The 27318-nt window shown below is 46.0% G+C and overlaps 1 long non-coding RNA gene across 1 annotated transcript in view; it reads left to right on the plus strand.

The window, feature by feature from the left end:
* The first annotated feature begins 2133 nt into the window (after positions 1 to 2133).
* The window catches only part of LOC134809336 (uncharacterized), a 37624-nt gene continuing 12439 nt past the window's right edge, over positions 2134 to 27318 (plus strand). Inside the window, exons 1-2 of the long non-coding RNA XR_010154795.1 lie at positions 2134 to 2488; positions 14780 to 14850. This is a non-coding gene — a long non-coding RNA (uncharacterized LOC134809336). The remainder of the gene's footprint in view (positions 2489 to 14779; positions 14851 to 27318) is intronic.

A 27318-nucleotide genomic window follows, 5' to 3' on the forward strand; every position in this document is an offset into this window, starting at 1 on the left:
CACGCTGCCACACCTGGCTAATTTTTATGTGTTTTTAGTAGAGACGGGGTTTCACCATGTTGCCCAGGCTGGTTTCGAACTCCTGAGCTCAGGCAATCTGCCCGCCTCAGCCTCCCAAAGTGCTAGGATTACAGGTGTGAGCCACCGCTTCCGGCCTTATTTTATCTTTTGAGACACAGTTTCGTTCTGTCACCCAGGCAGGAGTGCAGTGGCACAATCTTGGCTCACTACAACTCTGCCTCCCAAGTTCAAGCGATTCTCTTGCCTCAGCCTCCCTAGTAGCTGGGGTTACAGGCGCCCACCATCATGCCCAGCTAATTTTTGTATTTTTAGTAGAGATGGGGTTTCACCATGTTGGCCAGGCTGGTCTCGAACTCCTGAGCTCAAGCGATCCACCTGCCTTGGCCTCCCACAGTGCTCGGATTACAGGCAATTTTAATTTTTATTTTTGCAATTCCTTTTGGCATCTTGGTAGAAGCTTTAAAGATCTGACCTATGAGGAACAAGAAGAGGTCCTGCTTCAAGGATGGAAGAGTCGTTCCAGGAAACCTGGCCAATTTCCTCTGCCGTGGCTGCATTTGCAGGACTAGTCACCAGTTTGTTTCCAGTTAGACCTCACCAGCCCGCGGCAAATAGGAAAAGGCTGAGGCATTATGGGAGCTGGCATCAATCTAGTTAGGATAATAAAGCAGGTGGGATTTAGGTCAGTCTTAAGGAAAGCAGAAGACTGTATTCTGAAGAGTGAGAGATCTGGTAACCGTAAGAGGTTATAACTTGTATTTGTTCAATAGCCGATGAGTGCCCACTCAATGCCAGGAGCATGGCCGGAGGGAGGAGTATGAAAAGTACTCTAGGAAAAAAAAACCAAAGCAGGTTATGAGAATGCAGAGGACAGGACCCTGTCTTGGAGGAAAGGCATCAAGGAAGGCTCCCACAAAGTGGTGAGACATTAGAGATGGATATGGAAGAAGTAGTTGATATACAGTTGGAGGGGATAGAGCAGTGTCCCGAAGAAAAGCACCATGCATGAAAGAGACTGGCAGGTTTAGGGAAGCAAGAAGCAAATGCGCTGGAGTGGTTGAGGAGAAGCACAGGTAAGGGGAAGGGAAAGGGGGCGGGCAGAGAGAGGGAGCTGATGCTTCTACCCTCCCCACTTTGAAAATCTCCAAGTGCCCAAGTTCTTATTTGCCATTTTTTGTTAAGAATCCAGCTCCGTAGAGCTGAACTCAGGGGTCCCTGTATACCTTTGTGTTTGTCACCACTCCCCTCCGCTCTCATTCTAGCCATGAAGTCCACTGAGGAAACCATCCGCTGCACCAGCCTTACAGCAAGTCAGTAATGAAGAGAGAAGAGGAGCCAGGAGCCTGCTCGCATGTCTTGAAACTCTCAATTCTGCTCAGCCCTGGCTCTGAGGGAGGAACAGGCTGAAAAGGAAGAGTTAGGGAGGTTGTTGGATTGTGGTAGGAATTTTTATTCCTCATAGAAATTTCTGGTCTGGTGAAGGGAGAGAGGCATGGAGGCTGCGCCAAGGGGTGGGGGCTACCTTGGAATTTAGATTCATCTGGGTGATCCATTAGCAAACTCTCATTAGCAAAATAGGAGACTGGCCCAATCCTCAGGGATGGGTCCTGGAGGCAGGAGTCGGGGAAGGGTGGAAGGAGGGGCTATGGCTTGTCTCAAAAGGGCTGGGGTATATGCCAGTTCTGGCACAGGCCACAGGCAAGCAGGATTCTCTCTTGTTCCTCTACCCCTCCCCTTCTCCAATCTCTATCCCCTGCCTTGGCATGAGGGCCTCTAGAGAAAAGAAAATAAAAATGAGTGGGCAGAAACAGCTGGATACAGTCAGGAACACATCTGGCCTCCCGGACTGTCTCCTGGTCCTTGTTTTGCTTCTCCCCCCATGCCCCTTCCTCCTCTGCAGGCTTCCGATAGGAGGACTGTAGCATAGCTGGGGGAAGGGTGGGGAATTAGAGTGGGGCTGGGTGATGGGGGAGAAAGTTGTTCTAAATATTAACTGGTCTTGTGAGATGTCTTCTTGGCTGGAGCCTGACCACCTAACTTACTGTTTTTCCTCCAACTGCTGCCTCCTCCTTTCCCTCTGCTGCAGGCTGGAACTAAGGGCGGCGGGTGGCGGCGGGAGGAGGAAGGAGGAGAAGCAAAGTTGGCCAGGGTCCTGCTGGCTGGGGGCCAGGACTGCCTCCCTAAACAAGCAGGCGGGGGCACATATAGCCCTGGGTTGAGTTGTTGCCCTTACTCATCTGGCCACAGCAGGAAGAAGAGGCGCCCGGAAAACCTTAGCTCTTGGCTATCTCTTCCCTGAGCACACCCTGGCCTTGGGGCCTGAGATCTCTCCATGCAGGGGCAACCATGAGCTCCGGGGGCAGCAGCAAGGCTGGCCACACCACCCGTCAGCCACCTCCAGCCCCGCCGCTCAACCAGCCATCAGTCCCTTAACTGCCAGTGTTCGTGGACCATGCAAAACAACCAAGTGAGTGAACAGGGGCTGGCTGGGGGTTGGGAGAGGTTCCTGGACAGGGAGTGCCAGCCTGTGCCCTCTTTTTTTGCCCTCAGGGACAAACATGGGAGGTTTAGGCAAACTCTTCTCAGGGGGTAGGGGACACTGAAATGTTGATCAGTGTAGGTGTTTTGACCCCCACCCCCCAACCATTTGCTTTTCTGTGTTCCTCTTGCCCTCTCTCCCTCTCTCTTTCTCTCTCCTCTCCCAACTCCCCACTCTGTTCTTATTCCTTTCTATTCTCAGGCAAGGGACTCATTAAGCCCAAAGCAATTTTAGGGTGCCCAGTGGAGAGACTCACAGAGGCTGCTAGTGCCGATGCTGCTGGTGCTGCTGCTGAGGAGTGCCCAGGACCAGGTGCCAGGGGAGTTGGAGTCAATAACCACCACTGTCAGATCTACTGACCCCCAAGCCAGTTTCTCCAGTCAGGTACCTCCTACTCCCTGTGGAGGCCTGGGGATCTCTAAGGCCCTACAGCTTCCCTGTCACTCCCATTTTCACTCCACTCTCTATCCCCTGCACTTAGCCTCCCTTGGTGGCTCTTCCATTTACTTCTTTCCCCACCCCACCCCACCCCAGTCCCAAGTTTTCAAAGTGATGACAGAAGATTAAGAGACACCCCATTCCTATCTTGGCCATTTAGTCTGCAGTTGCCTGTCTGTAACTTTCCCTGCTGTATACAGTGGCACAACTATTCTCTCAGAGCCACCAGGTGCCTCCCAAGAGCCCCTGAAAGACATCTGTTTCTAGGCTAGGCTGGTTTTTCTCCTGGAATCGCTGGGCCCAGGAGAGACTGGCCAGTCACTGTGACCACACTTGAGAGCTCACTGTCCTCCTGATTCCCGAAGACCCAGGAGGAAAAGGCACTCCAGCTCCCTGCCTGGGTGCCTTGGCTGTCACATCACTTCTGTGGCTCTCAGCCCCCTTTCTGCCCTGGCCAAACCTGGGAAGGGAGAGGAAGGCAAGAGGGTCATGTCCTAACCCCTGTCATCCCTCCTCTTGCCAGTAGATCCCAGCCAGCCTAGAAGCAGGCTCACAGTTTTCCATGGAGGGCTTGGATAATAAACTGATCCTGGATGTTGGTGGCATACGCCACCTGATCTACATCAGCACCATGAGGGCCTTTCCAGGTACCCGCCTCTACAAGCCGACTGAGCCATCCCCACCTGGCACCCCAGCTGCTCAGGGCCCACTGGTCCAAGAGCTTTTCTTTTCTTTCTTTCTTTCTTTCTTTTTTTTTTTTCTGAGATGGAATTTCGCTCTTGTTGCCCAGACTGGAGTGCAATGGCACAATCTCGACTCAATGCAACCTCTGCCTCCTGGGTTCAAGCGATTCTCCTGCCTCAGCCTCCCAAGTAGCTGGGATTACAGGTGTACACTGCCCTGCCCAGCTAATTTTTTGTATTTAGAGGTTTCACCATGTTGGTCAGGCTGGTCTGGAACTCCTGACTACAGGTGTGAGCCACCAGGGCCGGCCAAGAGTTTTTCTTTGACTGTAATCCTGAGCTCTTTGGCTACCTGCTGGGCTACTACCATATTCAGCAGCTGCACTGCCCTGCCAACATTTGTTGGGATGTCCTAGAGGAGGAGTTGGCTTATTGGGGCCTGGCGGAAGCACCCCTGGCACCTTGCTGCTGGCTCAAGCTAAGTGGCAAGGAGACCCATACCCAGGACTTTCTGTCCTGGGAGGCCTGTGAGAATGCCTGCATGCGTGAATGCCTTCTGCTGAACCACACAGAAGGCCAGGGACTGCAAAATACTTGGAAACCGTGGCTCTGGGTGCTTCTTGACCAACCTCAGTCTTCCTTAGGGGCCAGGGTAACTCATTAACAGTGTGTGGCACCATGCTAGACACTCCTACCCCCGAAGGACGCTCCCAAAATGCCACAATGGCTACACACTTGGCATGGTGCTTGGGACTCGAATCTATAGACTTCTGGCACAATTTGAGGGCATCCCTCAAAAAGGGAAGCCAAGGGTGGAAGTATAGTTAGAGAGGTGGGGATGCTGGCAAATGGGATTTCTGACAAGCATCTTTTTCTCTAGTGCCTTTCCCTGATCTCCACACTCTTTGCCATGTGTACCCTGGGCATCTTCTTCCAGCAGACGGAAGTCCAGCTGGATTACTTCTCTGGCAACTTCACTACTATGGAACATGGGATGGGGGTGGGGGAAAACCAGCAGCAGCAGTAGCAGCAGAACAACGGTTTTGTTTACCACTGTGCCCCACATCTGCTATACCTGGAGCTGCTCTGTCCCCTTTGGTTTGGAACTGACCTCTTTGCCTGGACCATTTCCTGCCCGAATAAGGTGTGCTTCCTGTGTAGCCCTCTCAATCTAGCTGATATCTTCTGTTTGTTGCCTGCATTGGTGGAACTGGTAGTAGGTGACAAGGCTGTATGGCAACTCTATCTTAGCCTAATCCTTGGGGCCATTCATTCTTTCTATGTCCTCAAGCTGGTTCGTCTCCTGGGCTTCCTTGAAAAGTCCTTGGCCATGAGAGTCCTTGTTCATACCCTCCATTCTTCCTGGAAAGAGGTGTGTGCCTTTCTCCTGATTTGGGTGGCTGATATCTTATCCTTTGGCTTGCTCTTCCTCTATGGGGAGCTCTTAGGCATGTGTATCTCAGGTCAAAGTGAGCCCCACTTGGGAGACATCTTTACATGTCTCTGGTGGACTATCATAACTCTCACCACTGTCGGCTAGGGAGATGTCTATCCCCTGTCTGCTCTGGGCCAGCTCACTGCTGCTGTCACAGCCACTGCAGGCATGTGCACTGGTATCTTGTTGGTTCCTGTGCTCCTGGTCCACTTCCAGTGCTATTATGCTGTGGCCCCGGCTCGCCAGAAACTAAGGCCCAGTAGGACCCTGTAAATAGGCCTATTGATCCAGAGGGATGGACCCCACTTTCCCTTCTTTCCTTTTGCCAGTTTCTGGTTACAGATAAGAAGGAGCCCCAGATCATGGCAATTCCTGCTAGTCAGGATCAGCTAACCATTACCTGCAGGTCATACTTTTCCCTATTATCAAGGGGACACCCTGAAGGAAGGGGCCTGGGGCAAGGCTAGCTAGGCTTCAGCTTTCCCTTGCCCTACCCCAGGCCTTTTTCTTAACCCCGGAGTGACCAGAAAGGATAGAAAGTAGTTCTTCCTGGATTAGCGTTATATCTCCCTCTCAACTAGTTCTCCCCTTCCATCCCCTCATCCCTGCCCTTGCCATCTAGACTAGGGTCCAGATGAGAGACTTCTGAGTGATGGTAGCCATAGGATTATCAACATCCATTGCCTATGAGTATTAATGGTGATTGTCTGTGGGTATTGATAGTTAATTGTCTGTGAGTACCTGACAGCAACGGGTTATGGCTATTGATGACAATTGGTACCTTCAGTGCCCAAGCATAGCCAGATTGTAGCATTGCTCCCCCTACTGCTCCTGGGACAAATGCTCCTTAGAGCTGTAAGAAGGCCTTTGAAGGTCCTCAGAGACTCCAAGCAGATGCGGGTCAGTCAGGTCTGAACCAAAGTACTCTAACTGCATGATATCCTCTTCATCCTTTTTTTTTTTTTTTTTTTTTTTTTGATGGAGTCTCGCTCTGTTTCCAGGCTGGAGTTCAGTGGCGCCATCTTGGCTCACTGCAACCTCTGCCTCCTATGTTCAAGCAATTCTCTTGCCTCAGCCTCTCGAGTAGCTGGGACTACAGGCACGTGCCACCACACCCAACTAATTTTTGTGTTTTTAGTAGAGATGTGATTTCACCATGTTGGCCAGGCTGGTCTCGAACTCCTGACCTCGTGATCTGCCCACCTCGGCCTTCCAAAGTGCTGGGATTATAGGTGTGAGCCACTGTGCCTGGTCTCTCTTCATCCCATTTTATCTTTGCCCACTCGTCCTCATCTCTGTGACTTTTTCATAATATTTTAGATATAGTATTAGCCATCATTAATCACAATGTATTAGTCAATATTAGTCACAATACTTCAGCCATGATAACAGTATGTAATCACCTATAGATATGAAATGTTATCATTGCACATCACATGGACAGGAATGAAGAAACTGGGATTTTTGGCAACAATCAGCAAGCAATTTCCTCTTCCAGATTAAAAAAACAATTTTGAGGCTGGGTGCGGTGGCTCACACTTGTAATCCCAGCACTTTAGGAGGCCAAGGTGGGCGGATCACTTGAGCTCAGGAGTTCGAGACCAGCCTGTCCAATATGGTGAAACCTCGTCTCTACTGAAAATACAAAAATTAGCCAGGTATGATGGTGCACGCCTGTAATCCCAGCTACTCAGGAGGCAGAGGCAGGAGAATCGCTTGAACCCAGGAGAAGGAGGTTGCAATGAGCCTAGATCACGTCACTGCACTCTAGCCTGGGAGACAGAGAGGGACTCCATCTCAAACCAAGACCAATTTTGATTTTGCTTGTTTATTAATTCTTTATTATTTTTTCCAAACACTTTTTAGTACCGACAATGGGGCTACCCCAATCCCCGCTGCTACCTTCCCACCTCTTCTACTTTTTTTTTTTTTTTAACTACCTGCATGTTTTTTCCTCCCTCCTTTTCCTGTGGTGCTTCCCACCATACACATCTTTTGGAAATGGCTTCCAGGAGGAAGAGAAGGGACCATCTCAGGTATGACTTCAAATCAAGCCACTGGGTTGTCTGAGAAGTACCCCAAGCAACTAGTCTGGACTGGGAGGTTGAATTGAGTCCTTGCTGTTGCTGAAGCTGTGAGAATAATTCTGTTTAAAAAACTTTTAAATAAAATATCCTTCAAAATATCCTTCAAAGTCTCCGTCCCAGGGTCTGTTTGTGGTTTTTCTGGGAAAGGCTTGTGGGAATCAGCAGTTGTGGGGTGGTGCAATAAACTAATGACAAGACCTTATAGACAAATTATTTTATTTTATTATTTTTTTGAGAGGGAGTCTTGCTCTGTCACCCAGGCTGGAGTGCAATGGCATGATCTCAGCTCACTGCAACCTCTGCCTCCCAGGTTCAAGCGACTCTCCTGCCTCAGCCTTCTGAGTAGCTCGGATTACAGGCGCATGCCACCACTCCCGGCTAATTTTTGTATTTTTAGTAGAGACAGGGTTTCACCATGTTGCGCAAGCTGGTCTTGGACTCCTGACCTCAGGTGATCCACCCGCCTCAGCCTCCCAAAGTGCTGGGATTACAGGCATGAGCCACTGCGCCCGGCAGGCAAATTATTTGGTAGGGTAAAAAGCAGTTTGTTATCTTCATTGAGTCTGTTCCTCACAATAAACTATTATCACTCACAGACACCTTGATTGGGAGAGAAAAACTTTTTGTTTGTGTTGGGACCAGGTTGAGGAAGGGAAGGAGACAGGTCTAGGAGCTGCTGGTGGAAACTGTGGGTACTTATCAGGTGGGAGGTTGTAGGCAGAGAGGTTTCCGTTTAAGGAACACTGAGAGAGGATCAGAATTATGGCAAAACATCAAAGACAATCTCGACCTTCTCATTGCCTAGAAGTGAAAGGTGTTGGAGCAATTTGCAACTTTCAGAGACCATTCTAGTCCACCGCCCTTAATTTAGAGTTGGGAAAAAATGAAGTTTAGAGAAGCGGGGGAATTTCCCTAAGGGCACAAAGGCGAGTAGTGGCAGAACTGGGAGTTCTGTCACCTCAGAGCAATACTGGATCAATCTTTGTCAACTCATTAGCATCAGAGGTGGGTTGTTAGAATTTCCAAACAAAAGTAGAGAAGACTGTACCGTGTTCTAGGCAGCAGGAATGGTGGTAGTGGAATGAGGGGATGGTGGTGGGATGAAGTGGTGGGGGTGGGACTAGGATGTAATGGAAAGCCTTGGAAGCTTGAATGAGTAGGCTTGGATATTAGGGTTGAAAGGACCTTTGGGAATTGGTGGCCCCTACTTGGGTAGGGGCAGAGAAGCATAGAATACCACAGAACATTATAAAAATAACCAGATAGAATGTCAGGGCTGGGAGAAACCTGGAACCTCATCAAGTCCAGCTCACTCCTGTTTCAGGTGGGGAAACTGAGATCCAGAGAGAGGCTGAAAACTTGACCTGGTTTCTACAGTGAATCAGGAGAGAAGTAGGGCTGCAACCATCCCTGTCACACAACAAGAAACACTGGCTGCCTTGTTGTTTCCCTTGCATCTGAGTTGGATGATCAGACTTTTTAACCAAGAAAGAGAGATGAGGGAGGGGAGCCCAGTGTTTCATGGCCTGCCTAGAACTACTTATATAATTAAACATTATAGAATGACAGCATGAAAGCCTTAGTATGCACTTGTTTCTGTAACATAACCCTATATCTGAACCCACCCTACACCTCCAGCATATAATGCCCTGCAATACTGAGTCCAAGAAGCCCCTCAAATTTAGTGATACCTCAGGACTGAGACCACAAATCCTCTAGACAGTAGGGCCTTCCCTGAATATCAAGCACTCCCTAGTCTTTCTCATGATTAGGTTCTCACTCTCACACTAAGGTCACTCCTTTTTTCTGCCCAGGCATAAATTTTATCTTCTTTGAGGAGGGAAGGGAGTAGATGGGGATGCTGAAAAGCACTTTAATTTGAGCAGTTCTTGCCATGTCTTTGCCCCTCATGTGAAAACTTCTCAGCCATGGAACTAACTTGTTCCCATACCCACTCTCATAGCACAGTCACCCTCCACCCCCATTCATCCACACCCCTGACATTTACTCACTTTGCCCATGGCAGAGACCCTACTGGCCATGCTCTCTGCACAGCCCTGGAAAGCCTCTTGTTTCTAGTCACTAGGAGAGAAGGTCAAGTCTCCCAGCACACACTTCTTATCTGGATGTCTCTCATTGTGAGGGACTGGGAGGTCTGTAGGCCTACCTCAGCCTGATTCTGGCCCAATCTAGTGAAGTACTCAGTGATCTCTTGCGCCCCCCTCTGGCCTCAGTTCTTTAGCGGTTGCTACAGCAAGTGGTCTAGTTGGGCCTGCACTTCCAGGTCAGACCCATAGAGGGCAACCACTTGCCAGTTTATGAGAAATTACTCTTGGGTGTGGCCTCTTCTTCACTTCCTTTTCAGTGCTTGTAAAATTCTAGAACCACAGGCTGTCAGAATCAGAGGGTGTGTTTAGATAACTTATATTTGAATATCCTCATGATAAAGATAGAGAAACAGGCCCAGAGAAGAGATGAGACCAGTCTAAACTCAGACAGTGATTCACTCTGTGGCAGTTAGGGCTAGAATCCACGTTTCCTGAATGCCAGTTCAGAACTTTTGAAACACACGGCCAAGCATCTAACCCAAATGCCTCATTTTATAGTTGTGAAAACTGAGGCCCCGGAAAGAAGTTGACTAAGGTTGTACAGTCGTTGTGATGGAGCTAGGACTCAAACCCAGGTCTTCTGAATCCCAGTCCAGATTCAGAAACATAATGTTAGGCATCTAGTTCATCCTGTTGGTTTTTTTTTTTTCTTTATAGATGAAAAGAGTTCAGAGAGGGAATCTAATTTACCTGAAGCCACAGAGTAAATTAGTGAAAATCAGAACCGGAGCCCAAGGCTGGCTGTAGAACTGGGACTGAATGGAAATTGGGGACTCTGACTTCTAGTCTCCAAGAAACCTCAATAACTTAGGGACCCCAGTGTCTTGGAATTAAATAACAGAGGTAGGGATGCAGTCCTTGCTTAAGCTGACTATGAATGAATCCCCAGGAGGCTGGAATCTGGGGCATAGTGTGTACGTGTGTGTGTTGGGAGGGAGGGAGTCTGCTCTGGTCCCCTCCTAAAAACTCTTAAGAAAAGACTCACCTCATTTCTCCCCTTTCAAGGCCTCTGGCTTTGAGAGTGAGAAGATGACTCACTCATTGCCCACAGTTGCCGCTGAGAACATAATTGCTAGCTGGGACATCACCACAGCATCCAGCCATCACATTTGCAGAGTAGTGTCTTGTTTTTGTCAAAGCTCTTTCCTATTTTTCTTTTTCTTTTTCTTTTTTTTTTATTTCAGCTTCCTCAAGCTCCAGGGAGCCAGATGAGGCAGATACCATTACCTCTTCTTTTATAAAGAAGAAACTCATTTATGGAGGGGTGGGGGGAATGAGGGGGGACCTGAACTGGTGTTGGACTGATTGAGACTAAATCCCCAGTCCTCTGATTTCCAGCTTTCTGGAGTGTCTGCATAAATACCCAGAGTCCCAGAGGAGACATCAGTGTCCCTCAAATGCCTGATGACAGCTCCCTCCCTCATTTATTAATCACTGAGCTGGGGCCATATACTGTACTGGGCTTTCATTGGAGACAAAGGTGACAGAGACCCTGCCTTTAAGTGTTCACAATCTGGATATTGATTAAGTCACCACTCTGCCCATTTCAATCCTCAGCTTTCTCTTCTTCTACTAGAAAAATAACCCCAACAGTGCTTTATTTTATTTATTTCTTATACATTTATTTGAGACAGAGTCTCATTCTGTTCCCCAGGCTACAGTGCAGAACTTGATCACAGCTCACTGAAGCCTCAACCTCCTGGGCTCAAGTGATCCTCTCACTTTAGCCTCTTCTGAGTAGCTAGGACCACCATGCTTGGCTTTTCTTTTCTTTCTTCTTTTTTTTTTTTTTTAGACAGCATCCCACTATGTTGCCCAGCCTGGTCTCAAACTCCAGGACTCCAGTGATCCTCCCACCTCGGCCTCCCAAAGCACTGGGATTACAGATGTGAGCCACCTTGGCCCAGCCTTGTTTTATTATTTTTGAGACAGGGTCTGGCCCTATAGCCCAAGCTGGAGTCCAGTGGTGTGATCACAGTTCACTGCAGCCTCAACCTCCTGAGCTCTGGTGATTCTCCCACCTCGCCCTCCCTAGTAGCTGGGACCACAGGCATGCAACACCATGCCCAGCTAATTTTTAATATTTTTTGTAGAGATGGGGTTTTGCTATGTGGCCTAGGCTGGTCTTAAACTCCTAGGCTCAAGCGATCTTCCTACCTCGGCCTCCCAAAGTGTTGGGATTACAGGTGTGAGCCACCATGCCCAGTCCAATAGTGCTTTTTGGCTGGTGACATTGAATCAATTTTATAACCTTTTCAGAGGTTGATTAGGAGTCAGAACACTAACATTCTAGTTCCAGTTCTGTCACTTCACTGTGTAATAGTGAGCTAGTCCTTTCCTATGCATGGGCTTCAGTTTTCACATCTGCAAAATGATTTTGTGGGATGGGGTCAGAAGACAGTAGGAATATGGTTTCTAAGAACTTCTGGCTCAGATCATTTAGGAGATGAAGACACTTTGTAATCTGTGGGCAGTGTTCTTTCTTTGGGTAAAAGGCTGGAGGGTAGGAGCCCGCTGGGCCTGTTATGAGACCTTTCATCCTGCTGTCTTCCTCCTTAACTTTGTGAGGTACCCTTCCCAAGGAGCAGGGAACTTGAGCTTTCTGAAAACCTCAGAGGGACCCCATTTCTACCTCTCCTTACCAGCAACACTCAGGAAGCACCAGAACTATTTTGAATTGGAAGTTATTTAGCCAGATTCTGAGGTTGAAGTTCATGAAACAGAGACAGAATCAGAGAAGGAGAAGAGAGAGGCATAAAGGAAGAGGCAAAGAGACAGAGAAAAGAAAGAAAGAGGTGGGGTCGGGGGGAAGAGGGAAAGACTAAAGAGGAAAAAATGGAGGAGAGATAAAAATAGAGAGCAGGAATTAGAGACAGACAGAAACAGATAGAGACAGGAAAAAAAAGAAAGAAACACAGAGAGAGAAACAGAAGAGAGAAAGAAACAGAGAAGGGAAGAGGAGAGAGGAGAGAAAAACAGGGGAAAAGAGACAGAAACAAGGAAAGACAGAGAGAGAGAAAAAATATGAATGAATATGATAATATGATAGTGGACATACCTAGTCCCAGGCAGCCGCATGAGAGAAGTTGCATAAAATCCTACGTCTTGAATAGGATCTAGAAGTGAAAGAACCCTTGAAAAAATCGAGGCCAGAGAGCAATTGAGCTTTGTTCATAGTCACACAGCAAGCTGGTGGAAGTGCCAGGACTCAAACCCAAGACTAGGATAGAGTAGTTCAAAACAGACTGGCCTGGGAGTCTAGAGGTCTTGAGGTTTGTCAGTCTGTCTTTGAGGGACTGCGGGCAATGTAATAACACAGGAAGAGTGCCAGCACATTGTCTGCTGCAGAAGAGGCACTGGCATCAGGGAGTTTTGCCCTCTTCCCCCATCAGCTTTCCTCTGAGGACGAAGACATACAACATACATGCATGCCTATTAAGGCTGACTAGGGTAAGTTTGGTTCTATTACACAGCACTTTTGGGAGATTAGAGGCAGACTTCATGGAGGAGGTGACTTGTGGGTCAGGGCTTGAAGGATGAAAACAACAACCAAAATTTTAGTTGCGGCCGGGCGTGCTGGCTCACGCCAGTAATCCCGGCACTTTGGGAGGCCGAGGAGGGTGGATTACCTGAGGTCAGGAATTCGAGACCAGCCTAGCCAACATGGTGAAAACTGTGTCTACTAAAAATAAAAAAAAAAAAAATTAACTGGGGATGGTAACACGAGCCTGTAGTCCCAGCTACTGGGAAGGCTGAGGCAGAAGAATCACTTGAACCTGGGAGGCAGAGGTTGCAGTGAGCCGGGATTGCACCATTGCATTACAGCCTAGGAAACAAGAGCAAAACTCCGTCTCAAAAAAAAAATAATAATTTCAAAGATGCACTTATTCTTTAAAAAATTCAAAGTAAGGCTGGGTGCAGTGGCTCACGCCCATAATCCCAGCACTTTGGGAGGCTGAGGCGGGCAGATCATGAGGTCAAGAGATCGAGACCATCCTGGCCAACATGGTGAAACCTCATCTCTACTAAAAATACAAAAATTAGCTGGGCGTAGTGGCATGTGCCTGTAGTCCCAACTACTCGGTAGGCTGAGGCAGGAGAATCACTTGAACCTGTAAGGCGGAGGTTGCAGTGAGCCGAGATAGCGCCACGACACTCCATTGTGGGCGACAGAGCGAGACTCCATCTTAAAAAAAAATATTCAAAGTAGGTAGGATTTTGATAGGTGCAGAACCGGGTGGTTCTAGTTCAAGGGAATAGCACAGGGGGTAGGAGTGCTTGAAGAGGACTTGAATAGGCAGCTAAGCAAGGTGTCATCTGCCTTCTGGAGGGCAGAGGGCATGAAAAAGGGGTCCCAGATTTTGGTCACCCCATGAATGACAGGTGTCTGGGTTGGCTTGTGATGACAGTGAGGAGGAAAGGGAGGCTTTTGAGAAGGGATGCAGTAAGAACAGGGTTGAGTTCTATGAAGATTCCCTCTGGCAGGCAGCCCTATGGAGGATGGATTGGAGAAAAGATACTGACATCAGGGAGCCGTGACAGAAGATCTTTGCTGTTGTCCAGGTGACAGATAGGTAATAAGAATCTGATGTGGTGTAGTGGGGGTGGGTATAGATGCAGTGGTTTTGGGGGTGGCTTTCTAAGGTTCCTTTAGAGAAAACATAGGATCTGAATTTGGACCATTGTTGGGGGACTAAGGAGAGAGATAAGCAGAGGGCCAAAAAGCAGCCACCCAAAATTCCAGACAGGTAGCTGTCTTTTCCTAGCTTATGATTGGAGTGTGTGTGTCTTTTTAAAAATTTCTGTTGGCTGCTCTGAGAGTTTGTGTGTCTCCCAATGTGCGTGAGCAACCTCCTGCATATGCATCTGTGTATGGATGTGCGTCTCCAGGCGTCTAAATGCGTCTGTACCTTGCTCTGTGCGTGTTTCACCTAATCCATGCTGTGGTTAAACTGATCGGCTAAAGGAATGACTTCACATTGCTTCATGCATCTTAAAGTGCAGGAATAAGCATCTTTGCTCCCAAACGTGCTTCTAAATTGTGTTTGCTAAGCTAGGCTGTGGTGGATTTGATTGGCTAAAAGAGCTATTCCGAATTGCCTGTGCTCTGTGGCATAGCTACAGCTTGAAATCCTATTACTGCTGGCTACAGGAATTACCATAATGTGTTTGGCTTGATTTTCCAGACAATAATTTAGGACCTTGCCACCTCTCTATGCAGATCTACCCAGCTAAATGAGAAGCAGAACTGGGAATCTTTTTTGCAAACAAAACTCTGGCCCATTAAGAACTCTCTGCTGCCTTGTGAAGGTAATAGGGAGGGGAATGCAGTCTTAAAGGACCCCATAACCCTGATTATGGTTTGATTTTGCCCAGAGACAGAGATATGGAGTCCACATAGGCTTAAGGTCTCTTACAGAATTTAGACCATTTTTTTCATTTTATTTTTCATTTTATTTCCATTCCAGCCTGTGAAATGGCGAGTGTTCTCATCATGCTTTCTTCTCTTTCTCAAGAGCCGTCAGCTCTACCAAGCACAGTAAGCTCTCAATAAGTATTTATTGCCTTGAAATTGAATTATAGCTGTCTAAGCCAAAACCCAGAGAAAAGGAGAAATTTATTCAAGATCTCACAGAGGAATTTGAACTTGAATCCTGGTTTCTGGATTTCCTGTCAAGAACTCTTGCAACAATGTCATCCTGCCTTGTGATAGCTCAGGTTCAGACCTCTGGCAGTGGAGGGCTTATACTGCTCTGACCAACGTGTGACTGGGTCTAGTCTCTTTACCCCTCTGGGCCTCAGTGCTCTCATCTGCACTGTGTGAAGATTAGGCTACAAGGTATTCAGAGGGCCTTTCTAGTTCTGCTCCTAGGAATCTGTGACCAACACTGAGAATATAAACCTGTGGGCCCTTGGGTGGGGTGAGGAGGGGAGGAAGCAGTTGGGGCCTGTCTCATAAGCTGTGTGTCACACCTTCCTCCCTCTCCCCTGACTCCAAATCTCCATTAAAAGAAGTAGAATAACTTTTCCGGTTTGGGAAATCATTCTCTGACCCAAAAGCCATTGGGCCTCTGGAAAGTGGGACAGCGTGTCCAGCCCACAGCCTCTAAATGCCTTATAGGGCTAGAAAGGCCACGGTGGCTGGCTGGGCGGGTGGGAAATGGTTGGCTTGGAGAAGTTCCCCATTTCTGGAAGATCTAACCCTGGTGGGGAAGGGAGGTGACTGCCACTCAGCCCTGGCAGGTTGACAGGCTGGGCTGAACCAGTGTGTTCTGGAAAGGCCAGGAATGATGTCATGGGACACTTTGGGCTGCAACAACAGGAAACCACTGAGTGTTTACATTGGCTCTCAGAGCTCAGGCAGCCTGTTTTTTCTTCACTTCCTCAGTCTATCTGTTTCCTCTGATTCAAATACTATGAAGAGGGACTCATTGCCCAGGCCAGGGAAAGTGGAAAGGAGGCCCAAGAAGAAAGAGCCTCCTTCCCAGCCCAGAATGTCAGATGCTTGGGAGGGAAGGCCAGCTTTACCCTAGCTGGGCCCCTGCCAAGAATAGATCTTAGGGTAGGGAAGCAAGACAGTTAGGGCCTACTCTAAGCGTTCTACAGCTCCATGGATAGCAACTTCAAACTTCTTCCAAAGACCCAAGTTCTAAACTTGGAAGCCATCTTGTATTCTCTTCCAATCTAATCAGTTACCAAATCTTGTTAATTAAATCTAATTGATTCCATTTTAACCAACAGTGGATTTGTGTGCAAAGTACTGTGTTGTGCTGTCTGTGTGTGGCAGGGGAGACAACACAGGTAGTGGGTGACATACAAAGATAAAAGAGTTCTTGCCCTCAGGGAATTAATGATAGAGTGACAGAGTAACAGTAGGATGTCCTCCATCTGTTTCCATCTCTTCATCCCCAAGGCTGCTGCTCCAGTTCAGGAACACCCATCATTTCCCAGCTGTATGCAACAGTCTTTTAATGGGCCTCCCTGTTTCCAGTCTTTCCCCTCCCATGCTTCCTTCATAATTATATTGAAGTGACTCCAATATAATTATGGAGGAATGCTCTCCAGCTCCACTCTCCAGCTCCACTCTCCAGCTCCACTCTCTCTCATCAAGCCTCCTAGATGGTGTGGCAGGGTGGCTTTGAGTTTTGTCTTGGTGTCAGGCAGACCTGGGTTTGAGTGGGTACCTTACCATTCACTATTGGCTGTGTGACAGTGGGCAGTGGCTTTGCTTTTCCAAACAGCTATTTGTCTAGCTTTAGCTTCTTTATTGACAAAATGAAGATAAATTCTACCTCACGGGGCTGTTGTGAGAATTAAATGAAATAATGTATGTATGGTGCCCCATACAGAGTTAACACTTGATAAATGGCAGTTCTAATTACCATGCCTCAGATGTGTCATGTTCATTTCTATCTCAGCTCCTTTATGCCATCTGAAACAGGCTCCTTTCTTTTAAAGACTACTGTAACTGGTAGGAACCTTAGAGACCATATAGAGGAGTCTGATTACCCCTACTGAGGCCAGGGAGGGGAAACAACGTGCTCAAGGTTACACAGAAAGTGAATTCCAGATCAGGTGCAGTGGCTCACACCTGTAATCCCAGCACTTTGGGAGGCCAAGGTGGGTGGATCACCTGACATCTGGAGTTCTAGACCAGCCTGGCGAACATGGTGAAACCTCGTCTCTACTAAAAATACAAAAATTATTTGGGCGAGATGGTGGGTGCCTGTAATCCCAGCTACTCAGGAGGCTGAGGCAGGAGAATCACTTGAAGTTGGGAGGTGTAGGTTGCAGCAAGCTGAGATCACGCCACTGCACTTCAGCCTAGAGTGTGACAAGAGCAAAACTCCATCTCAAAAAACAAAAGAAAGAAAATGAATTCCAGAACCACAACTAAAACACTTTACAAATGTTAACTCATTTTATCTTAACAGCAGCCCTGTAAGGTCGGTAGTAGGGGTAGTATGTACTATTATTAGATCCATTTAATAGATGAAAGGGCAGGCTCAGATAGGTTAGGTAACTTGCCTAAGGTCATGCAGCTGGAAATGACAGATCCAGGTTATGAATCTAAGTAGTCTGACCTCAAGCAGCTGAGCACTTGAAATGTGATTAGTGTGACTAAGGAATTTAATTTCTAATAATAATTTATTTTAATAAATCTAAAGTTAAAATTTAATAGCCACTTGAAGCTAATGGCTACCATGTTGGACAGGATGGTTCTAGGTTATAGGGCTTCTTCAGACTCCAGAAGAATAAGAGCCATATCTAATAAACTTTTATGTCATTACAGTGCCCAGCACTGTGCATGACATATCTACCATTATGTTCAAATTCAGTTATGTTAGCAGGCTCTTGTGATCCAGGCAAAAAGGGAGCCTACAATATGGTAGTCACAGTCAAGAGGTACAGAAGGGAACATATTTGAGAGATCATTATTAACAACGTGGTAGTCACAGTCAAGAGAGACAGAAGGGGACATATTTGAGAGATCATTGTTATCACTATCACCATCATCACCATTATCATAGTAAAATTAATAGGTAATTAAGTACTTACTTATGTGCCAGGCAACTGGTTTAGGTGCTTTACATAGATTAATTCATTTGATTCTTACAACAACTTTATGAAGTAGGCTTAGGTACCATTACCATCATTCCCATTTTGCAGGTAAGGGAATGAGGCACAGAAAGTTGAAGTGACTAGTAAGTTGCAGAGCCAGGATATAAGCCAAGGCAGGCTGGTTTTAGAAACCAATGTCTTAACAACTACTCTATATCATGCACTGGAGCAGAGGACAGATGTCCAGGGAGCAATACGACAGCTTTGGTTTGGTTCATGGTAGGGTTGTGGAGCACGTGGCATGTCCAGAGGGAGATAGCCAGTAGATGGCTGGCCATGTGGGTTTCAAGCTCAGAGAAGAGTGCAGGGTTAGAGATAGAATATTTGAAATCATCAGCATAAAGATGGCAGTTGAAGCCACAGGAATCCATGTCATCCCACAGGGAAAGTGTGCGGTGTTAATAGAGGTTAGGAAACACTATGCATCAACATAAAGGAGGGATTCTCTGATAGTGGATTTCAGGTAGAATGAATAGGCTCCTTTTGAAGGTGGCAGCAGATCAGAAATAAGCATAGGGAACAAGAAGGGCAGAGAAAGGGATTGAACTAAACATCTTTCCCCCAAACCTGCTCTTCTCTAGTGGTCTCTACCTCAGTGAATGGCTCCACCATCAACATAATTGGACAAACCCAGAACCTGGGGATCACCTCTAACTCTTCCATCTCCTTCACCTGTCATATTCAATCTATTATCAAAGTCCATTGGCTCTTTTCAAAATTTATCCTGAACCTAACCTCTTCTGCCCACCTCCACCACCACTACCCTTGTCTAAGCCATCATCACACTTCACCTATATGACTGAAGTGGCCTCCTTCCTGGTCTCCCTGCTTCCATACTTACCTCCCTACAGTCAATGCTCAACCCAGCATTCAGAGTGATCATGTTAAAAACAAAAGTCAGTTTATGTCATTCCTCTGTTCGCACCTAGCCCATGGCTTCTCCAGCACACTCAGGACTTACAATCCTATTAAAGATGCCTCAGCCTCTGTCCTGGGCTCCAGATTAATGTTTGACATCTCCATGTGATAAATTACCATTTGATAATTTGACATCTCCATTTGGTTTGACCTTTCCGTTTGGTAAATTACCATTTGGTAAATTCTCCATTTACCACTGGTAAATCAAAGACAGCCAAAACAGAACATTGCCACTCCAAAGCTTGTTCCTACACAATCTTTCCTGCCAAAGAAACATGGCACCATCATCCACCCAGGTAGCAAGCCAGAAATCTAAGCGTTAGCTTTGCCTCCTCTTTCTTATTGCCCCTAACCATTCAGCCTATCGGCAAGTCCTGCTACACTCAGAATATATCCCTAACACATCCACCTCTCTCTTCATTTACTTCCCACCAATCCAGTCCAAGTCCCTATCATCTGTCAACTGGATGACTTGCCCTAGCCTCCTTACAGGTCTCCTGGCTTCTACCCTTGCCCCCTACAACCCATTCTTTACAATAAATCCAGAAGAATCTTTGTAAAACATAGATCATGCTAATCACCTGCATGAAACTCTCCAGTGTCTTTCCATCACATGAGGACCACAAGCCAAATTTTTTGCCATAGCCCAAAAGAGCCTACATGATCTAGTCTCTGCAAATTTTTCCAACTCCTTCTCCTACTACTCACTCCTTTTCTCACCGTGATTCAGCCACTCTGATCATTTTTCTGGTATTTGAACAGCTCAAACCCATCACCACCTCCTCTCCTTACTAATCACCTGATTCACTCCTTCCTCAGGCATCAGCTCAGATATTCACTGGCTCTGAGAGACTCTTTTCCATATCCCAGACTAAGAAATTCCTTCTGTGTGTCACTCTCACAGCATCCCGTCATTCTCCTTCACAGCGTTAAGCCTAGGTTCAATCGTTAATGTCATTAATTGATTAATCAATCAATTTTTGAGACAGGGTCTTGCTGTGTCCCCCACGCTGGAGTGCAGTGGCATGATCACAGCTCACTGCAGCCTTGACCTCCCAGGCTCAAGTGATCCTTCTACCTCAGCTTCCTGAGTGACTGGGTCTACAAGTATGCACCACCATACCGAGGGTTTTTTTTGTTTTTTGTTTGTTTTTATGTTTTTTTTTTTGAGACAGAGTCTCGCTCTGTCACCAGGCTGGAGTGCAGTGGCACGATCTTGGCTCACTGCAACCTCCGCCTCCTGGGTTCAAGCAATTCTCTGCCTCAGCCTCCCGAGTAGCTGGGATTACAGGCGCCCACCACCATGCCCGGCTAATTTTTGTATTTTTAGTAGAGATGGGGTTTCACCATCTTGGCCAGGCAGGTCTTGATCTCCTGACCTCGTGATCCACCCGCTTCAGCCTCCCAAAGTACTGGGATTACAGGTGTGAGCCACCACACCCGGCCTGTTTTTATGTTTTGAGACAGAGTCTTGCTCTGTTCCCCAGACCGGAGTACAGTGGTACAATCTCAGCTCACTGCAATCTCCACCTTCCAGGTTCAAGCTATTCTCCTGCCTCAGCTTCCTGGGTAGCTGGGACTACAGGCATGTGCCACCATGCCCAGCTAATTTTTGTATTTTTAGTAGACGAGGTTTTGCCATGTTGGCCAGGCTAGTTTCAAACTCCTGAACTCAAGCAGTTCTCCTGCCTTGGCCTCTCAAAGTGCTAGGATTACAGGTATGAGCCACTGCGCCCAGGCTGATCATCAATTTAATTACTAGATTGTAACCTCCATGAGAACAGGGACTGTCCATCGTAGAATTCTGTCCCATATGCCTAACACAGTAGCTGTAATATAGTATTAATTCATTTGCTTATTCATTCATTCAAAACTATTTATCAAACAGTCAGTATTTGCAAGTTACTGTTCTAGGAGCTTGAGGTACAAAACAGACATAAATGACTTGCCTTCATGGAGCTTATATTCCAGTGGGACACACACTGAGTGGCAGGAATTATATTTGATATTTATTGGATCTGTGATATTAAGCCTGAGTAGAACTGTATTACTTAGTTTATTCATTTATTCAACAAACATCTATTGAGTATTTTCAATGGACCAGGTATTTTATACATCTTTTCATTTAATCCGTGAAATAACCCTGTGAGAGAGATATCACTAGCCCCATTTCTAAGAGAGAGAAATTGAGGTGAGAGAGGTTTAGCAACTTGCCTTAGGTTAAGTAGTAAGCAGTCAAGTGCATGTAGTTTGACCACAAAGCTTGCCAGCTTACTCATCACACTATAACATACTGCTTTTGACAAGTCAGTTCTGGCTCTAAAATGATACAAAGGAACCCCTGCAGGGCCCCTGACCCAGAGGGAGATCTTGAGAAAATGAAGCTATGGAGAAAACTCCCAGCCTACACCAAGCCTGATATAACCCCGATGTACTCTCCATTCCTTATGGTGATAGAGTAGACCTCATAACTGGGTTTCCTTTGACAGATGGGGAAAATAGAGACACAGGGTCAGGGAAGGAGTCACCCAAAGGCACATTTAGCAGTGAAGAAAGACCCTGGCACCCTTGTATTCATGATATCATAGAATAAGGCACTGAGAGTTAACTTCGGGAAGGAGACCAGTGGTGGTGGCTACAGAACAAGTACCCAATTGTCAATCTTAAGCCTGGGTTCTTGGGTAAGGTCCTGTCTCCATGCCTTTATGTGAACCCAGGAGGTCTTTGCTATTCCAGACCATTCCCTGCCCTCACTTCCAATTCTGCCCTATCCTGAGCCAAATGTTTGAAAGACAGGAGGCAGGGGACATGGTTCTGGGGCTCAACCTCTCCCACCATAAAGGCAAATATAAGGAAAAGTCACTGGGCATGGTGACACATGCTTGTAATTGTTGCTACTCAGGAGGTTGAGGCAGGAGGATCACTTGAGCCCAAGTGATCTGCCCAAGTGAGCCCAAGACTCTGTCTCAATGAAAATTAAGAAATAAAAAGATACAAGGAAATGTATTCAACACTGAAAGAGAGGCAGGGTGCAAGGGCAGGTGGAAAGGGGCATAGCCCTACCAGACTGCCCTTCCCTGAGGTGCAGGACAAAGCTCTGTCTGTGTAGTCACCTCTGCGAACTGCTTCCAAATGCCACGGTGTGGGGCAGACAAACAAGGAAAGGGGGTGGGAAGGATTTACAATCTTTGGATATGGGCTGGGCAGAGCCTGTCAGTGGGTATGAGACTGTGTGTGAGTTAAATGAAGACAGTTTTGCATGGAGACAGGGCAGGCCTGGGAGAGGAGGAGAAAGGGAGGAGCATGAGGCAGGGTGAGTGAAGAACCTCTGTACCCAGTTTTGTTGCTAGAACACAGTTACACAGTTGTGACTGTGTATTTCTAGGAGATGTGTTCATACCTGAGTGGGTAGGTGGAAGGTAGGGCTTATTTATGCAAGGCCCATGCAGGAATATGTGTATGTGAGGTGTGTGTGTGTGTGTGTATGCGAAGTGTCAGGGGAGGGAAAGTTGTGGGTGTCAGTGTCCTTGTAAAGTCAGTCTGGATGTGCATTTCAGTTTTTGTGTGGAATGCAAGAAACACAGGATATAGGCAGGCAGTGTGTATCGGGGAGATTTTATATGTGAGACATGTAAGGGGAAAATGGGGCTAAGCATGCAGTGTGTGCTGAGGGTTATGGGGAACATTGAGGTGAGGTGTTGGCAGAGTACATGGCATGCTGTCTGTGTGGAGTAAACAAGAGCTTTGGAATGGTCTAAGTGTACCACGCATTCTCAGTAACCTCAGCCATGTCTCTCTGAACCTCAACTTCTCTGCTGAAAAAGGATAAGCCCCACCCACATACAGGGTTGTATAAAAATTCAGTGAGTTAATCAATGAGAATTGTCCTGCTCACAATAGGTGCTCAAGAAATGGTTACTACCATGATTCTGGTTGTGAAGTGAAATTGCCAACACCTGAGACAGAGCTCATTAAATGTCTACCAAACTGAAGAATAAATGACTTCTTGGTTTGGTTTTGCCTGCTTAACACCAAAAAGCCAATTGGTAACTTAACTGGGGCTTGTATTAGCTCATTATTTTTTATTCATTTATATTTTATTTTTTATTATATTTATAGCTCCAGGGCTCTCAATGAGAGCCCTGGAGCTATATATACAAAGTCCCTGAAGGTGTTGGTGGGGAGTAGGGAAGGGAAGAGATGGTTGGAAAGCCAATCAGACAGGCCTGGGCAAAAACCAGGGGAAGAGGCCAAGAACACTCTATGCACCCAAGGAACTGAGTCAAGGAGAAGTAAAAGCCAGTGAAGTGTCCAGAATGCAAGGGGATATAGGGTTTCCATGCCTACCCTGGGCTCCGTTATTCCAAGGCAGCTCTTGAGTTTAAGGCTCAGGCCTGCCCAGAACAAGGCAAAATTGACCTCTTAAAGAGCAGAGGAAAGGGAGGGGCAGAGACTGCTTGTACAGGAAATGCCCATTGCTATGAACTTGATCACATATAAAGCACGTAGCTCTACAACCTAGTCTCTAGGGCTTGACCCAAGCCAGGGCTCAGCAAGTGGTCATGGAGAACAGAAGCCACATAGTCCCAGGGCCATAACAGTATTAAGGATAAAGAGTAGATTTCCTGGCCAGGCGCGGTGGCTCATGTCTGTAATCCCAGCACTTTGGGAGGCCAAGGTGGGCGGATAATGAGGTCAGGAGATCAAGACCATCCTGGCTAACACGGTGAAACCCCATCTCTACTAAAAATACAAAAAATTAGCCGGGCGTGGTGGCATGTGCCTGTAGTCCCAGCTACTTGGGAGGTTGAGGCAGGAGAATCACTCGAACCCGGGAGGCAGAGGTTGCAATGAGCTGAGATCGCACCACTGCATTCCAGCCTGGGTGACAGAGCAAGACTCCACCTAAAAAAAAAAAAGTAGATTTCCTGACAACTTATTTGTGTGTATGTTGTCTGTCTCCTCTCACTAGAATGTTCTTCACTACTATTTTCCCGGTACCTAGACCTAGCATGGAGTAGGTACTTCATAAATGGTTACAATAGATTATAGCCATAAGAATTATATTTATTGTACCTGTGATTACCATTTTTTCCTTTTTGGTATTTTTTTAACTGTGGCAAAATACATATCACAGAATTTTCCAACTTAACCATTTTCAAGTGTTCAAGTCAGTGGCTTTACTTACATTCACAGTGTTGTGCAACCATCACCACTTATCTATTTCTGAAACGTTTTCATCAACCCAAACGGAAACTCTGTAACCATTAAGCAATAACTTCCTACTCCCTGCCTCCCTCCTGTCCCTGGTAACTTCTAATCTACTTTCTGTCTGTATGAATTTGCCCATTTTGAATATTTCATATAAGTGTCTTTATATAATATTTGTCCTTTTGTTTTTGGCTTATTTCATTAACAATGTTTTCAAGGCTCGTTCACATTACAGCATATATAAGAACTTCATTCCTTTTAACAAATGAATAATATTCCATTGTATGTATATACCGTATTTTATTTATCCATTGATCTGTTGATGGACATATGAGTTGTTTCCATATTTTGGCTATTGTGAATAATGCTGCAGTGAACATTGGCATACAGGTATCTGTTTGAATACCTGTTTTAAATTCTTTTGGGTGTATACCGAGGAGTGGAATTGCTAGGTCATATGGTAATTCTATGTTTAATTTTTTGAGGAACTGCCAAACTGCTTCCCATAGCATCTGCACCATTTTGCATTATTACTAACAATGTATGAAACTTAGAATTTCCCCACAACTTTTCAACATTTACTTTCTATTCTTTTTTAAAGCTTTTAATACTTGTTTATTTTTAACTGTAGCAAAATACACTTAACATGCCACTGCACTCCAGTGTGGGTGACAGAGTGAGACTCCTCAAAAACAAATACACATAACATAAAATTTACCATTTTAATAATTTGTAGATTTACAATTCTGTAGTGTTAAGCATATTCACATTGTTATATAACCAATCTCCAGAACTCTTTTCATCTTGCAAAATTGAAATTCTATACCCATTAAACAACAACTCCTCATTTTGCCCTTCCACCAGCCCTAGGGAAACCATAATTTTTCTTTCTGTCTCAATGAATTTGACTACTTCAGGTACCTCATACAAGTTAAATCATACAGTTTCTTCCGTCCTTCCTTCCTTTCTTTCTTTCTATTTTTTTTTTTTTTTTTTGGAGTCTTGCTGTCTCATCCAGGCTGGCGTGCAGTGGCACAATCTTGGCTCACTGCAACCTCCGCCTCCCAGGTTCAAGCGATTCTCCTGCCTCAGCCTCCCAAGTAGCTGCGATTACAGGTGTGTGCCACCATGCCCAGCTAATTTTTGTATTTTTAGTAGAGACGGAATTTCACCATGTTGCCCAGGCTGATCTCAAACTTTTGACCTCAGGTGATCCACCCACCTCGGCCTCCCAAAGTGCGGGGATTACAGGTGTGAGTCACTGTGCCTGGCCAGTATCAGTATTTCTGTGACTGGTTTATTTCACTTAGCATAATGTCCTCAAGCTTCATCCATGTTGTAGCTTGTGTCAAAATTTCCTTCCCTTGTAAGGCTGAATAATATTCCATTGTGTGTCTACACAACATTTAGTGTATTTCATTCATCCTTTGATGGACACTTGGGTTGCTTCTATCTTTCAGCTATTTTGAACAATGCTGCTGTGAACTTGGGTGTATGAGTATCTCTTTGAGACCCTGCTTTCAATTACTTTGAGTATATACCCAGGATTGAAATTTCCAGATCACATGGTAATTTGGTTTTTAATTTTTTGAGGAATTGTCATACTGTTTTCCAAAGTGCCTGTACCATTTAATATTCCCACCAACAGTTCACAGAAGCTCCAATTTCTCTATATCCTCACCAATACGCCACTCTTTTTGGGTTATAGCCATCCTAATGGTTGTGAAGTGGTAGCTCATTGTGGGTTTGTTTTGCATTTTCCTAATGACTAAAAATGTTGAGCATATTTTTATGTGCTTATTTGATATTTTATATCTTCTTTGAAGAAATGTCTATGCAAGTACTTTGTCCATTTTTCAAATTGGGTTGTGCTATGGTTTGAATGTGTCCTTCCAAAAGTGTGTTGGAAACTTACTCCCCAATGCAACAATTGGGAGGTGGAAGGTGGGACCTAATGAGAGGTGATTAGGTCATGAAATGTATTAACACAGGAGTGGGTTTGTTATTGTGGGAAAAGGTTCATTATAAAAGAGCACGTTTGGTCCCCTTTTCTCTCTCTCTCACCCTCTCTTGCCCTCTAGACTTCCACTATGTGATGACACATCAAGATAGCCCTCACTAGATGCTAGCTCCTTAATCTTGGACTTCGTAGCCTCCACAAGTGTAAGCCAATACTTTTCTGTTCCTCATAAATTACCTACTCTCGGGTATTCTGTTATAGCAGCACAAAATGGACTCAGGTTATTCATCTTTTTGTTGCTGAGCTGTAGCAATTCTCTATATATTTTGGATACTAACTCCTTATGATATATAATTTGCAACTATTTTCTCCCATTTTGTAGCTTGTCTTTTCTGTTTCTTCGTAATGGTTTTTTGTTTGTTTATTTTTGTGAAGCAGGATCTCGCTCTGTCACCCAGGCTGGAGTGCAGTGTTGTGATCTTAGCTCACTGCTACCTCCTCCTCCTGGGTTCAAGCGATCCTCCTGCCTCAGCTTCTCAAGTAGCTAGGACTACAGACACATGCCCCCACACCCAGCTAATTTCTGTATTTTTAGTAGAGATGGGGTTTCACCATGTTAGCCAGACTGGTCTCAAGTGATCCCCCCGCCTCAGCTTCCAAAAGTGCTAGGATTACAGGTTTGAGCCACTGCACCCGAACCGTGGTGTTTTTTTTTTTTTTTGGGGGGGGGTACGATACAACTTTTTTAAATATATACTTTAAGTTCTGGGATACATGGGCAGAATGTGCAGGTTTGTTACGTAGATATACATATGCCATGGTGGTTTGCTGCACCCATCAACTTGCCATCTACGTTAGGTATTTCTCCTAATGTTATCCCTCCCCTTGCCCCCAACCCCCAACAGGCCTCAGTGTGTGATGTTCCCTGTGTCCATGTGTTCTCATTGTTCAATTCCCACTTATGAGTGAGAACATGCTGTGTTTGGTTTTCTGTTCCTGTGTTAGTTTGCTGAGAATGATGGTTTCCAGCTTCATCTATGCCCCTGCAAAGGACATGAACTCATTCTTTTTTATGGATGCATAGTATTCCATTGTGTATATGTGCCATGTTTTCTTCATCCAGTTTATCATTGATGGGCATTTGGGTTGGTTCCAAGTCTATGCTCTTGCAAATAGTGCTGCAATAAACATATGTGTGCATGTGTCTTTATAGCAGAATGATTTATAATACTTTGGGAATATACCCAGTAATGGATTGCTGGGTCAAATGGTATTTCTGCTTCTAGATCCTTCAGG

This window comes from Pan troglodytes, chromosome X, assembly GCF_028858775.2.
Source record: "Pan troglodytes isolate AG18354 chromosome X, NHGRI_mPanTro3-v2.0_pri, whole genome shotgun sequence".
NCBI classification, from domain to species: Eukaryota; Metazoa; Chordata; class Mammalia; order Primates; family Hominidae; genus Pan; species Pan troglodytes.